General features: G+C 40.2%; 1 protein-coding gene across 4 annotated transcripts in view; it reads right to left on the bottom strand.

Annotated features, from left to right (window-relative positions):
* jmjd1cb (jumonji domain containing 1Cb) overlaps positions 1-16835 on the bottom strand; it is a 118412-nt gene that overhangs the window by 32188 nt on the left and 69389 nt on the right. The gene's annotated exons all lie outside the window — the stretch shown is intronic.

Below are 16835 nucleotides of genomic sequence, written 5' to 3'. Positions count from 1 at the left end.
ACTTTTCCACTGAACTGGTTGGAAAACGTCTGTTAATTCTGAAGGTCTCATTGTGTTCAACCCTTGTACTGTTGACTTTTTGAACTGCTTTACGTATATAAAATTGAAAAAAAAAAAACGAAGAAAAAAATAATCTTTTTCTGCCCACTCTTGGCAATGACTTACTGTCATACACAGTAAAAGATTGAGTCAAATGCAACGTCTGTATTGTATTTACGATTCGGGCTTGGCGATTTAGGAAAAATATCAGCTACTTTTCTGATAGATATTACAATCACAATTTCATTGGGACATGTCTCCATGAGGACAGCAAGGACATTGGGTTTAATGAATATACAGTCATCAGTGGAGGACTGTGCATCATATTAGACATGACAACCGAAACTCAATCCAAAGTGCATGAAAATCTTTGCAGTATATGAACTGCTATCTTCATCTTTGTTTAGTCTCCAGAGTTTGGGTAAATCACTGTTATACTCAATGTTCCAGAACTGAACAATAAAGAAATAAAGAAATTATAACCAACAGTTTCAGTGCTGGTTTCTTCATCAACAAATCAAACCGTTTGGTGTTGGGTGACCCTAACCCTAACCAAAACCCTGTGTCAGCTGCCATCTCACCTCCCAACTGGGCGTACGGTACGGTTTACTCCATTGCTTACTATGACCGTCTTACAACTGGCAACCTGTCCAGGGTGTACTGTGCCCCTTGCCCAATATGAGCTGGGAATGGCTCCAGCAGCCCTGTGACTTGGAAACGGAAAAAGCGGTAGAAGATGGATGGATAGACCGTCTTATAAGGAGGAAACCTATTTTTTTTATTTGGGTCAATGCTCAGTCAAGGATTTTCTACATTTCAGCATCATGCTATTTACTAATTGTAATTCTGGTGATTAAATATTTTTCAGCCCTAGTTGGAATCACGAATAAATCTCTTCAAGATGGCTTCCATAGTTCCATCATCTAGATCATCAACTTTTTGTTTCAACTGATAGGAATCAAAAACTTTTCATTTATTAAGACTTAAATTTTAAATTTGATCATTTTGAGTTTATCTTTAGCCTATGTACCACGTACTTCTAAGACTGAAGTTTTTAAACATCTTTTCAAAAAACCTAATCTTAATCCAGATGTTTGGCTAATTAAAGACCTATGTTTAACCTCCTTTTCATTTCCAAAATCCTTGAAAACCAATTATTTGAAGATATGTAATAGCTTGTTCGAAGATTTTCAGTCAGGATTTTGAGTATCACAGGAAGATCACTGGTAAAAGTTAGCACTGACCTCCATATTTGTCCTGTTAGATCTTAGTGCTGTATTTTACACCATCGACCATGATATTTTATAACAAAGACTGGAACGTGAACTTAGGATCAAAGGACCCACATTAAACTATTTTAAATCATATTTATCAGATAGATTTCAGGTTGCAAAATAAAGTTAATCAGTGATTTCTGCAGGGTTCTGTATTTGGACCAGTCCTTTTCCAAATTATGCATCAGTTCAAATCGCCACACAGACAACACTCAGTTGTACTTGGGGATGGGTGAAACTAAATTAAGATAATCAATTTGTCAAGTATGTTTCAAGAGTGTCTTAAAGGCCTGGATGAAAGTGAGCCTGAAACCTGAAACTATTTACTTCTAAATTCAGACAAAACTGAGTTTTGTACTTGATCCTAAGCACCTTAGTTAAGCTTTATCTGATCATGTAATCACTCTGGATGGCACTATCTTGGCCTCCAGTTCAGCTATGAGGAATCTTGGAGTCATTCTTGAGCAGGCCATGTGTTTTGTCCCTCACATAAAACAGGTATCTAGGACAGGTTTCTGTCACCCACGAAATGTTGCAAAAATCAGAAATATCCTGTCTGAGGAGGATGCAGAAAAATTAGTGCATGCATTCGTTACCTCTAGATTGGACTACTGAATTCATTATCACCAGGATAACAATCATCTGAAAAGCCTTCATTTGAGCCAGAATTCTGCTGCCTGAGTCTCAACGGGTATTATAAAGAGAGATTTCAAGGTCAAGTTGACTCTCTTAGTCGCCATAAGTACATTTGTCTGCAGTAACAGGAGAGGAGGGGGCATCTTAAAGGCATCTCACAAGGCTCACTGATCAGGCCACTATAAAAACCTGTCGAGAGCATGATGGGACAGTGAATGAAGACGTAAGCAAAAAAAAAACCAAAAAAAACGGTCAGGTTTCCAATAAATACAAATAAATAATATTGACCTTAGTAGTTAAAATGCACAAAGACTTGTGTAAAATAAAATAAAATAATAATAATAAAAATGTTGTTCCTATCGCGTGTGGTTCTACACCTCAGGTCTACGTCCAGATGGCAGGAGCTGGAACTCACTGGATAGGGGATGGGAGTCATCATTTCAAACGGAGCTGGCTAGGCGCAGCAACTGTTTAGTGTACAGTGACTGTAAGTCGAAGCTGTAGCACCCCAGTTAGTTGACATGACCATGTAATGATTTAGTTCAGTGAGTTTCTTTCTTTTAGGGGCAGGTCTCAATGACATGAGACAGAAAGTTAAAACTAACTCAATAAAAGCACTATAAGAAGTGTCATCATTATCTTCTCAATTTGGAAATGGGATAGCTTCATAAGACAAAACAGACACTGGTGTCCCTTCTTGCTCATAACTTTACAGATTTCTTTAAAATTCTGTGTAGAATCAATAATCATCCTGATGTATTTGTAGGATTGAACTTCTTCAATAGCTTGTCCCTTAATAATGGTGGATTCAGGTGTACTGGCATTTATCCTAAAATCAATGGCCATGTCTTTAGTCTTGGATAAGTTGAGCTTTAAGTGTGAGTCTTCACACTTCACAAAAATGTCAACAACAGGGCCCTGACTATTTAATTTGCTTGGAGAAGGCTAATCACCGAATTGTCAGCAAAGTTTAAAATTAACTGATCGTTGAAAGTGCTCTTACACATATTAGTGTAGAGCAGTGTTTCTCAAACTTTTTTTGTCATTCCCCACTTTGGACAAGGGGGGGCATTGTCAAACCCCACTGGCCTTTCTCGCCCCAACAGAATGGTTCACCAGGGTTAGGGTTAGGGTTTTTTTTGCCTTTTTTATTATTATTTAAATAATGAATGTAAAGTAACACCAGTAATAGCACCAGAGAAAATAAAAGTACACGCCAATCAAAATGCCAGTTGTATCATCACAGTAACAATGGAACATAAGATTCAACTGAATGGGAACATAAAGGCCCGAGTGAACATAATAGGACTGTTGCCATCAAATAGTAGTAAAATGCCATAGAACATATTTTAGACAATAAACATTTATCTTTATCGCCGCTTTCGTCAGGTCTTTCCTCCATAGAAACAGAGTGCATTTAAGCCCCGCCAACACCAGAGGGGAAAAAAAAATCAAGAGCTCTCCATTGACTTTGTATTGTTTGAAAGTGCCTCTTGTCACTCTGTGTGCCAGCAAACAAATGCCCAAAATCAGCTGTGTGTTAGCCTGATATACGAACAGGGTAAAGAACCCCAATAGTTTTTTATTAGACGTCGAACAGGAAAAAATTTACTTTCAGACGAGAGAAGTGGATACAGGCAGTAAGATGAGAGGTGCTGTCGGCTGTCTTCAGCCTTGAAAAACTGGCATTCAGAGTTGGCTGGTTTATGGTTCATCATTTAGCTTCCCATTTGCTACAACCAAACATGTGTGCCCCCTCCTTCTTCTTCCTTTGCATGGGTGATGTGAGCGTGTTGTGCTCTGTAAAAATTAAACAATTCTACGAGGCAGAGGAACTTCCTGACTCTCAAATCGTTGGCCTTGTTACAAATCTGTCCATGACTATTTATTTTCCCATCCATCCTAAACGTCAAATCGATGCTCATTGTCCCACATTGCCTTTGCTCCTAGGAAGTTTTCTTTATTGTTCCGTCGCAATTAAAATGCCGACATCAATCATACTTTTCACACACTCATTCCAGGTCACATCTCACCTCCCCCATTCTAATGCTGAAATAACCAGGTATAACCTACAAAATGAATAGAATTATTAGGCTAAGTTGTTTGATTAGTGTGTCTCTAGTGAGACTAAATGTCATTCAGCGTTGTGGGGCAGCTGGATTTAGGGACGAGTACAACAACCCCATCCTTCCAAATTCTGTGCTAGTTTTACTTCATTGGCTCCCAGGAAAATACAGAATAGAATTAAAAATTATTCTCCTACGTTCTTAATGGTGAAACTCCAGTGCATGTCAGAGCTCATAGTTCCAAATTGTCCCAGTAGGTCACTTCACGCTCCAGATGTAGGTTTACTTTACTCCTCGAGGTTCCAAGAGTAAATCAGAATGCAGATCGTTCAGCTATCTGGCTCCTCTTCTGTGGACCCAACTCCCAGAAAAGCTTAAAACCTTTTTCTACACAAAAGCTTATCATTAAAAGTTAAAGTTTAATTGATCTCTAGTTATTGCTGCTACAGACATAGACTGCTGGGGGTTAGACTGAGCCCCCTCTCTTATTAATTTATGTATATCAGAGCATTCCATGTCACTATCTAATTCCTACAGGTGGAATCATTTCTGCTCCATGTTCCTATCAATTACCAACTGCTGCAATAGCTATAATTAGTTATCATTAACAACCAGTATTAATAACAAATTATCATTTCCTGCTATATTAACTTGATGATATTTATGATCCCTATATCCATATATTTTGCTTGTATTTTTAGTTTTCTTTCCTCCTGCTCTCGTTCTCTTTTTATCCCTCCCTTGCTCTCTCCCCTCTCTCCTGAAAGAAAGTTTTTCTCACCACTGTTGCCAAACGCTGGCTTTTGAAGGGACTTGTTGTAGCCCTTAAAATTAATCATTATATAAATTCAATAAAGAGGTTGGTTTATATTTTAAGATTTGGCATTATATAAATAAAATTGTATTTGATTCATGCAATAATTGCAATGGACTAATTTTAAAACTTAATAATAACTAATAATTTAATTAAGCTTGCAAAGCCAATCAACTAGAAGCAGGTGCAGGCCCTGCAGTGCTAGGGAGCAGCTGTTTCCTTTCCAGATCTTGATGTTCAGTTTTTATGATAATGCATGTGACTCCACTGTACACACATTTATACATTTATAATACTCCAACATCCACTTCCAGAGTTCACTCAAATCACTGATAATCACCCCATACATATTGTTAGCAGTAGAAGGGTTCTTCTATGCAGACCACCGACAACATCCATACAGAGAATGATTGAATACTCTCTCTCTCCGTGTCTCATTTAACTATAGTATCCTGGAATGTGCATGGCATTCACTCGCAGGCAAAAAAAAAAAAAATTATTTATAGACTATATCTCCAAGTTAAAAGCAGCTATCTTCCTCATTCAGGAAACCCACCTACAAGTTTCAGAAGAAAAATCTCTTATAGATCCAAATTATAACCAAACAACAAAAAACAAAAAACAAAGAGGAGTCACCATTTTGGTCCATAAGAGATTACTATTTACTTTAAACAGTATGCTAACTGACCCAGAAGGCCATTACATCATTATTCAGGGATCAATCTTAAATTATACACAATTGTGAATATCCATGCTCCTAATAACGATGACCTGGCCTTCTTCCACAAAGTTTTTTCACGATTATCCAACATATCAGTCACCCCAACCACGATCATAGGAGGGGACTTTAACACAGTCCTAAATCCTTCTACAGATCACACTCAGCACACACAAAAAAATCACAATCAGCCAAAGTCCTTAGGAAATATATGGATCACTTTGGACTTGGCAATGGCTGGAGACTCAAAAATCCTACAAAGAGAGAATACACCTTCTTCCCTCCAGTGTACCACTCTTTTCCAAGAACTGACTTTTTCCTCTCAAACAACTCTATCACACAAAAAATTAACACCAGTATACACCCCATTATAACTAGTGATTATGATCAGCACCGGTGTCCCTCCACCTTCAAATAGAACCCACCTAGTCATCACCCACTTGGCGCTTTAACACCTCGTTACTATGGGATCCAGAATTTGACTTGTTAATAAGGAAAGAATGGGAAAACTTTCTGGAAATAAATGATGCTGCAAATCTATCTCCATCCCTGATCTGGGAAGCTGGAAAGGTCGTAACCAGAGACAAAATTATATCATATTCTTCTTACACAAAAAAAAAAAAAAAAAAAAAAAACAGGAACAGGCTTAAAAAAAACCCAAAACAAAACAAAACATTGATGATAAGATTAATGCACTAACAGAACAATATGCTATGAAAATGAATGAACAATTATAGACCCAACTACAAAATGCGAAATTGCAATTTGAAAATATCCTTTAAAAAAAAAAAAAAAAAAAAAAAAAAAAAAAAAAACAGAATTCATACTTCAGCAACTTGGATATAAAAATTTTGAACATAACAACAAATCGGGCTAATTTTTTGAAAATCAACTCCAATGCAACAGAGAACAATTCAGGACTCAAATGGCAAATATACTCAATCAACCCAGGAAATCAATCATATTCTTTACAGCTTTTATCAAAATCTATATTCAACAACAAACAATCAAAACCTTTGTCAAAAATCTAAACCTGCCTCAATTGACTGTAGAACTTCTTGGTACCCCACTGACCACTGATGAACTATTAACTGCTCTGGGAAATATGCCTGTAGGCAAGGCTCCTTGACCAGATGGTTTCCCTCCTGAATTTATAAAACATTTCTAGTCAGTGTTGCCCCCTTTATTCCTCAGGACAGTGACAGAGATCAAAAACGCAGGTTGCATAAGCAGCCACATGAATACAGCTGAAATTAAATTACTTTTAAAACCAGACAAAGATCCAACTCTTCATTCCAGCTATCACCCACTGTCATTGATCAATACCAACATCAAAAATATCTCTAAAGCACTTGCTTCTAGATTGGAGACAATCTTCTCATCAATAATGCTCAATGACCAAACAGGTTTTATCAAAAGCTGACACTCTACCAATAATGTTAGAAGGCTCCTTAATTTGACCAGCATGTCGCAGTGCAGCAACATAGAAGGTATTGTTGTATCACTTGATGCAGAAAAAGCCTTTGACAAAGTTAACTGGTCTTTCCTCTTTGCAACCCTTCAACAATTTGGCTTTGGAGAGTCATTTATCCACTGGGTGTCCGCACTGTATAACTCACCTAAGGCTACAGTCACCACAAACGGGATCATATCACAAAGCTTCACTCTGCAGAGGGGAGCCAGACAAAGATGCCCCCTCTCTCCCCTGCTGTTTGCTATATTCATTGAACCACTGGGATCAGCAATACGTCAGAACACCAATATCCAAGGTATCTATTGTAATGTTTCTGAACATAAAATCAATTTATATGCTGACAATATATTTCTCTACTTGCAGCAATCTCAAAGATCATTACAGGAAGCCTATAACTGTACTTCAAATTTCTCAGCCTTCTCCGACTAACTGCTAATTACAATAACAATTACCAATAACATAGAATGCATGGGATCCTGCAGACCAAAATCTCTGTAAGACGGAAACTTTCCTCCATTTTGGACTGCAGAATCCCATTAATCCCCAACTTTTGCCTAATTGGTGACCTAACATCAACTAATTTACCTAACCATCTATCCCAATCTGTTCTTGTAGCTCTAGCCATCGCCAAGAAAACAATCCTAGTTAACTGGAAAAATAAAGTTTTTTAACATCTTCCACGAGCTGAACCTCCTTGCTGAATATATATCATTAGAGAAAATACCCGCTACCAGAAAAAAACAATTGACTCTTTACAAAAAAATGGGCTGCATTCAATGACTACCAAAACCTTAATTTGGATCTCAATCTTGCCTGCTACCATATGCCATTGCAGCTCATGCATTTACCTTCACTGCACGACAATATTACTCTCTCTGCTAAGTGATAACTTCTGTTTATTGCAACGTTCTTATCACTCTCCACATCCAGGATCACAACGTCGGATCCCCAGACCACAACACCTTGAGCATGCCATAAGGATGCTCCTCTCCATCACATCCCTGTGTTGAGCTCAGGCTCAGGAGGGACCGACCTCGCTCCCCCCATGTGGAGGTGTGCTGTGGTGCCTTGGCTGGTTTCCCTGTGGTTCTGGGGCCTACCAGGGTCTGGGGGTGTTGATGGCCTGCTCGTCCTGGGTCCTCCTCTGATCCCTCCTCTCCTCTCCTCCACCGCTCCCCTTTGTCCTTCACCCCGCTCCCTCCTCAGCCTCCTGCTCTCTCCGTCAGGGGGCTGGGCCCTGGCAACTTTGGGGCCCGTCATGGGGTCCAGCTGGCCCCTGTATGTAGACTCAGGCCTGCTGCCCCGGGTTGATTCTTTGTCGCCGTGGGGCAGAGGGGGTAACTCTTCCTTCCTGGACAGTGGCCTGTTAGACCCGGGGAACTTGCAGGGGTTGAGGTTCCCATACTTCCTGGGGGGTGGGGGGTCCTGCCCTCCTGGGGGATGAGCGATGCCCATCTACGGCTGGCCATGGTTGTCTTGTGGTGGCTGTGGGGGCAGCCATCCCGGCCCTGTTGATGTGCTGCACCTGGGGGCAAGGTCTGGTTGGGGAACTTGAGGACTCGAGGGCTCCTCCCAGGGATTGCGGGGTTTCCTCCTCCCGTGATGTCCTTGGCCCGTGTGCATTGGGGGCACGGGTCCAGCATCATGGCCCTCCGCCCCTGCAGTCCTTCCCCCTTAAGGCACTTCACCTGGGTCCACCTGGCAGGGCACCTCCAGGGCTCCCAGGTGGGTCTCTTCAACTGGTGGGGTACCTCTGGCTTGTCTGGGGCGTGAAGGCACGGGGCCCTCCTACCCTGCTCCGGCGTACGCTTGTTTGGGTGGTCCAAGGGTGCTGGAACACTGGTAGCTCGCTGTGCTTCGTACCTCACGTGCTCTTACATTACCATGACCTCTGACCTGATTTGGGTCTGACAGTCTCACTCATATTTAGGGAATGATCACTTGCATTTTTGGTGTCACTTGCCAGCTCAGGTTGGGTCACATCATGCATAATTGATGAATCCTGCCTAAAATGGGCTGAGCTATTCTTTCATTCCATCAATATGTACCCTTTCTTTAACTTGCTCCTCTTTTGTGACACTTTCATCTATCTGGACTCCTGTCTCCCACATAAACCCTCTGGAGTCTCTTAACCCTGTGAGATAAGAGGAAAAGCACAGCATCCTTCAGCCCACTAGTTCCTACCAGCACCAACTGCTTCCCTTCCCCTGTCCATCTTTCCTCATCTTTTCTGTCCTTTATTCGCTTTTATTCCCTTTATTCCACCAAGGTGTAGCACTGCCCTCCCTGCCACACAAACGTCATTTCATTCAAAAAGATCACAAACTAGCTTCCAGGGAGGGCTGGTGATGGTCATAGACACACACTGAAGTAATATAATATTTAGCTGCAAGACAATAACTGCATCAATCTCATACAATGTTAAACTATGAGGACAAATGCAGACAAAAAAAGAAAAAAAAGTTGCCACATACTTTTTTGTTGTACAACTGACAACAGTGAAACACAGACACATACTTTCATTTCCATCTGGTAAATCAGATGCTAAAAGATGCTACAGTTGTGGCAGTTTCTTCTAAAGTGGTTCTAAAGTTTCTTCTAAACAATGGAAATAAGAAAGCCTTACATAGTGTGCGCGCACACACACACACGCACACACACACCTGCTTACAGGGAAACCAAGACCATGGAAATGACCTACCTTTGTTCACTTTGTAGGTCATACAAGGTGAAGTAGGCAAGATGCTGAAGAACTGGGAGAATCAAGAAGCAGCAGAAGTCTTCAAAGACATGCAAAACTGTCAACACTGACAGGACAGGATGAAGAGGACACCACAGTCACCACCGGTTTATTTTGTTGGAGCCTTAAAGGTGACAGATGTCACCATCATCACAGATGACCCATCAGAATAAAATACTGGACATGTTTAAAAAATAAAGCACACATCTGCATTGCCGGAACTTTCATCTTGCAATGGATGAAATCACTGGTCTGTCAGCACTCTAATATTGGGTGGACTGTTTTTCTCATGCAGGAGAAGTGAAAGAGAAAGAACTTCCTGCCACCCAAAGAAGGTGACTGGTAAGAGACTACTGATGAACAGAAATAAAATTAAATTGGAAAAAAATTCTAGCTTGAATACTTCAGCCATCATTCATCTGTGTTAAACAACTGACATTATTGTCTACAAAGGATATAACGAAAGGCGACAAAAGTAAGGTTTATGTAACTGGTTAACAAATATTTTTACTCAATATTCTTCTGCAGTGGAAATAACATGAAAGGACACAGATGCACCGAGAGAGAGACAGGGATGCTGAGGCTGAGCAGGAAGCGGAGGAGACAGAAATAATCTTTCATTTCACCTTCCGGTCTCCCTCTTGCTGCAGCTGCAGTGCTCTAGTTTCCCTGCCTTGTCCAGATCCAACTTAAACCAGCATATCAATTAAAAGTAGCACAAAGTGAAAGCAGTGCAACAGAGGACACTGTTAATATCTGTGACCTTTGTTTATTTCTTTTGCTTATACCTATCATTAATTCTACACAGCACAATACAGGGCGAAAGAAGGAAGTATGTGGAAACGGTATCCTGATTTGTGTGAGATGTATAACAGGTATCTTTAACCATAGATTCACCTCAGTATGAAACATAAAAACCTTTCTAATTTACTTCAGTGACCTATACATATGATTAATTTAATTTTTTTTCAACAATTGCACATGGACTCTGATAATCTACAAAGTATAGAGGAGGATGAGTCAAACTAAATAGATTCAGAAGTAAACTCATATGTGTCACACAAGGTATTACACAAGATACAATATTTCTTCATTCATCATCACTCCTCCTTTTATATAATCAGTGAAAGTTAGACCTTAAAGGTTTAATGTGCTCAATACTTCTTGTTCAAAAAGAGTTTGATGGAAAATTACATCTCTTCCATTGTATATAATCCATATACACCGACAAAAACATTATGACCACCTGTCTATTATTTTGTTGGTCCCACATTTGCTGCCAAAACAGCCCTGATCCATCGAGGTATGGAATCCACTAGAAACACGAAGATATTGCTGTGGTATCTGGTACGTTGAGAGCTGAGGAAATGGGAGGCCAAGTCAACAACTCAAACTCAACAAAATTGTTGTACTCCTCAAACCATTCCTGAATAATTTTAGTTTTGTGGGATTGAGTATAATCCTGTTGAAAGAGGCCACAGCCATCAGGGAATACTGCTTCCATGAAAGGGTGTACATGGTCTGCAACAATGCTGAAGTAGGTAGTACGTGTCAAGTAACATCCACATGGATGGACTCAAGGTTTCCCAGTAAAACATTGCCCAACCATCACACTACCTTCACCGGTTTGTCTTCTTCTCACAGTGCATCCTGGTGCCATGTTTTCCCCAGGTAAGAAACGCGTGCATCTGGCCATCCATGTGATGTAAAAGAAAACGGATTAATGAGATCAGGCCACCTTCTTCCATTGCACCGTGGTCCAGTTCTGATGCTCACATGCGCATTGCTGGCACTTTCAGCGGTGACCAGGGGCCAGCATGGGCACCCTGACTGGTATCCGGCTAATGTGGTACACTGCAAATTCTGACATTTTTCTATCAGAACCAGGATTAACTTCTTCATTAATTTGAGCAATAGTAGCTTGTCTGTTGGATAAGGCCACAAGGGCCATCCTTTGTTCCTTATGTGCATCAATGAACTTTGGCCACCCATGACCCTGATGCCATTTCCCCAATGTTCCTTCCTTGGACCACTTTTTACAAATACTGGCCCCTGCAGCCCAGGAACACAGCACGAGAGCTGTAGTTTTGGAGCTGCTCTGATCCAGTCATCACAATTTGCCCTTGTCACACTTCCTCAAAAGCTTACACTTGCCCATTTTTCCAGCTTCTAACACATCAACTTTAAAGACAAACTGTTACTTGCTGCTTAAAATATCCCAGCCGCTAACAGATGCGACAATGAAGTGATAATCAGCCTTATTCACTTCACCTGTCAGTGGCCATAATGTTATGCCTGACTGATGTATTATTTCTATCCATTCATAGATGGCAGGTAGCTCTGATTTTAACCGTTAACCTAACATTGTATTTTTAACTTCCTGCCAAACATATATGCAGGATTCATTTTCAACATAAAAAGTGTTAAGAGTTGGGAATACACATAACATTCAAGCATAGTAAATTGTAACTAATCACCAAGCTGACATCCAAGGTTATATATTTAATGTTCTGTTAATTTTATTGAGAAGTTGCAAATGAAGGGTTAGGGTTAGGGTTAGGGTTAGGGTTAAATTAACCTCACATCAGGAATGAATATTATCCCCTTCACATATTCATTTCCAGAAAAGGTCAGTCATTGCAATATGCATCACACGATTTTGTTTGAGGAGTTCAGAGTAACAAACCTTTACGTGCAAGTCTACATGAAGTCCAAAATCCAATCTAAGAAAAAGTATTTGCTCATGTTTCTTTATCAAAACCAATAAAGAATGTCATTTGTTTTCAATAAGTACAGACAATGTACATCTGTAAAGGCAATTAATATACATTATTATATATTAAAAGTAGATGATTTTTACTTGCTTACATCCACTGTTAAAAGTAGTTACAATAGTTCAGTCGTTTCTAAATTCAAATTTATTCCAGTTGCAGCTACAAGGATAAGAAACTCTACCACATAACTCCAGACTCCTTTCATTGGCTTCCTGTTCACCAAAGAACTCATCTTTTGACACTGTTGATCACCTTTACAGCTCCCAATGGCCAGGCTTCACCTTACATTTCAGATCTCATTCACCAGCACTTAATTTCTAGATTTCTCAAATCCAAAAGCACATCCCTTTTACATGTCCCAAGGTCATGTCTGAAAGTATAAGGTGATAAGGCTTTTGCAGTTGCTGTTCCATAAACAATGAAACCCACTGACATTTCACGACAGATGTGTTTCCTCCATATCTATTTGTAAATCTAGAGTATAATCTAATTTTTTACTCACTGGTCTTTCTAGCAGCATGGCAGCGTAGTGGTTAGCGCTACAATAAGAAGGTTGTGGGTTTGGTTCCCGGACTGGGGCCTTTCTGTGTGGCATTCTCCCCACGTGTTTCCTCCGAGTACTCCTCCCAGTCACTCCTTTTCCCCCCACCGTCCAAAGACATGCATGTCTAGTTTAACTGGTGTCTGTAGGTCTGAACACAAGCGTGAATGATTGTTCATCTCTGTCTTTGTGTGTTGACCCTGTGATGGATTGGCGACCTGGGTGTACACCGCCCTTGCTCGGAACGTTGGCTGGAATTGGCTCCAGCACCCCCGTGAAATGGAAAAGTGGTAGAAGATGGATGGCCTTTCTAGCTTGCTAACCTCTTACTTTCTCTGTAATATGTCTCTGTTCTTTTGGTCGACTCATTGTTGTGTTTCATGTGCTCTAGAAATAAAGGTGACTTAATCTAATCACCACCTATACAACCAGTGACTGCACCTTGACGGTTTCAACACTTAACTACTCACTGTTCAATGATGTTAAACACATTATGTAGACTGCCTCCCTGTACAGTGACTGAAATGAGGCTGATGAACGCTGCCTCTCCTGCTGAATTCACTACATGATATTAAGCCAACATGGGTTGAAACTATTCCCCAACCATTTTGAACAGACCTTACTGGCACCATTAACCAGGACAGAAAAACAGCAGTTCCAGAATAAGATTCAGATACTCTAAGATCACCATCAAAATACATTCTGAATTAATTATGATTTAATTCTTCAACTTTTTCCTCTGATTACCTCTATGTCAGAAGGTCATTATTTATCCCTTTTAAATCGAGTGTGCCACCCATGGCACATTTGAACAATGTCTCCTTGAATTACCTTAAGTTCATGAATGTTTGCTCTATTGAAGAAATTCCAGCACTTCCTGAAAACTCATAAATTGCACTTTTTCCACTCACACTGTTGCCAGAAGTTGATGAATCAACTGTTAATATGCTCTTATACTCTTTAGCTATGCTGCTATAGGCCTAGACTGCTGGGGGAAGGACTGAGCACCTTCTCCTTCTCTCTCGCTCTCTCCCTCCCTTGAATGCGCCAACATACCAACAACCATGCTTTTCCAAAATCCCTGCTTCTCCCAGTTCTAAGCATGTGTCTGCAACAGCTCCCAACATCTCTATGAAATTCTTTACAGCATCACTTCTATGACCTCCATGCAGCATCATATGTTCCTGTCTTCACTTGCTTTGAATATCCCCTCCTCCTGCTCTCATTCTCCCCCTACTCTACCCAGCTTTGCCCAGCTCTCTCTCTCCCTCAACCCAATTGGTCGACCCAGATGGCTGTCCCCCTTGAGCCTGGTTTTGCCTGAGGTTTCTGCCTCTTAAAGGAAGTTTTTCCCTTGCCACTGTCGCCCAGTGCTTGCTCATGGGGGGATCTGTTGGGTCTCTTTAAATCATTTTATAAAGACTCCTTCTCTATGTGTAAAGTGCCTTGATGTAACTTTGTTATGATTTGGCACTATTCAAACAAATCTGATTTGATCTTTCAACGTATGGTAAATTTCCATATGTTAAAGAGTTATGCACCCACTTTGAGTAAAACACCTAGTGTGTTCTAGGTGCCTGTTAGGGATGTGTGGTACACACATACAAACATATTAACAAACAAATATCCATGATTCAATGAGAATGTAGAAATTAGTAGCACTAAAGTACAAAATATGCTCTGCACTAAAAAGGGAAAATCACCCCCACCCCACACAGAAAGCCACAGTGCCACTGAGGCAGAGCTCTCAGCTGAACAGTACAGAGTGTGCGTGTGTGTGTACACAAGTTTGTGTGTGCTGTGTAGCCACTGCTGACTCCCTCCTTAAGTAAAAGTGAGCTTGCACTCCTCCAACACTTGGCATATACTACTCACAGCAATGTCCCTGTGATTGCCCCTCTGCAGATGCATCTGAAAATAATGTCACATCTGTGTCACGTAAACCATATGTACATAACTGAAGTTCCCATACAGTATCATCATAGATGAAATACATATACATATACACAAAAAATACATAACGCGCATCTTCATCACAGACTGTTCTATTGACATAAAAAATATGGTGCATAAAAGTTGAGTCTAAATATCCCTCTCTCCAATTCCTCTAAAACCTTCAGATTTTAAATATTTTCAATGGTGGTGTTGGCTACTGGTTGTGATTCGATCTGTTTAATCCATCCCATCATGTGGGCTTTGATTGGAGTAGCTGTAGGATCAGCTGTAGCATAATGTGTATGGCTTACAGATGGAAAACTTTGTTAGTATGTCCTTGTTTTCTCTGCTTGATTGAATAGTTCCCCCTTTGTTTATCCTCCAACTCCAGTGATGGAAATATAGGTGGAGATCAACAGCCTACAACAACTTTACAGAAGGTGCTGTTGCTGTCCCCCATAACCATTGCCACACGTTTTAACAGTAAATTATAACCTGTCTGTATTCTCAATTTACTGATTAATTTCCTGGTCTATAAAACATCAGAATGGTGCAAATGTTTCAATCAAAATCACAATGCCAGGTGTGGTGATTAACAAATGGCAAAATGTTGTGATTGAGAAAATACTTTGTGCAGTGAGAACAAAAGTGTGGCTTTATTCCTTCTCAGACAATCATACTCAGCAACAGAGTAAGTGCTCCTCTATGCTCCCCAATCAGAAGTGGCCTCAGCCAAATGTCCATATGCCCAGTTGGGTGGTGAGGTGGTAGCTGCCATGTATTTATGTCATCCCACACAAAGACATTTTGACCTGTTGTTTAAGAAAGCTGAGCATTGAAGCTTTCAGTTAGAATTTCTGCAGCTTGCCTATTATTTAGTTGAGAAACAAGTATTATATTGATTTTTTCCAAACTTCTGTGGGAGATAAAACTCTAAAACTAAAACTAAAAATTCTGCAAGCAGATCATAGCCTCTTGTGCACACCTTTTCAAGCACTTTGAATTGAGTGGCTCATGTAATTTCTAATAGGATGCACAGTTCACCAATTGATTTGTGAGGTGTGGTTTTATTCATGGTTAGAATTGCATAGGAGCTTTCAGTGAGCCACATTATCCAGTCTGTTGGCGCTTTCACTGCTGGCAAGACCTGCTTGCGGTGTCAGGCTAGATGTAGTTGCTGTACTATTAATAATATAATTGGTTGTCTTTGTTTGTTTGGTGAATACATATTGTCCAAAGCTTTGTTGTTTTGCCCGCACAATGATGAGTTCAGCTGAATACATTAATGTAGGAATTTGAATGCAACACTGCTGTGCGCACCTTTTTATGCACTTTAAATCAGACCATGGAGACCATGTCTAACATGATGCATTGTCCTCCACTGATCAATTCATGAGACATTGTTTTACTGCGGTCTGCCCTTACGAGTGTATTCCCATCAAATCCAACTTCCATGGTAATGTTTCATTAAGGCAAATTATATTACTCTTCAGAAAATCCTCCTCATGCCTGAGACACACTGTTTTAGTCAACTTTATTACTCAGTGATCTGATGTTTGACATAATAATAACTCAGCCATACCAGAGGAAATAAATCAAACCTCCACCAGCCCTTGAAAAAGAACAAAAGCCAATCATAAATCAAATCACAATCACAATACAGATCAGAAAAATCACAATTAGATATTTTCTGTAAATTGCCAAGCCTCACAGTGAATGTCACATGTTTTCACCCAGTCAGTCACCCTCTGCCCTGCAGCTATAACATCATCGCAACTCTGTTTTTGTAGATATTTTTACTTGGCTAGAATATGTTTTGCATTT

Source organism: Echeneis naucrates, chromosome 19, assembly GCF_900963305.1.
Source record: "Echeneis naucrates chromosome 19, fEcheNa1.1, whole genome shotgun sequence".
In the NCBI taxonomy this organism is placed as follows: Eukaryota; Metazoa; Chordata; class Actinopteri; order Carangiformes; family Echeneidae; genus Echeneis; species Echeneis naucrates.
This window is presented reverse-complemented; position numbering and strand designations above follow the sequence as displayed.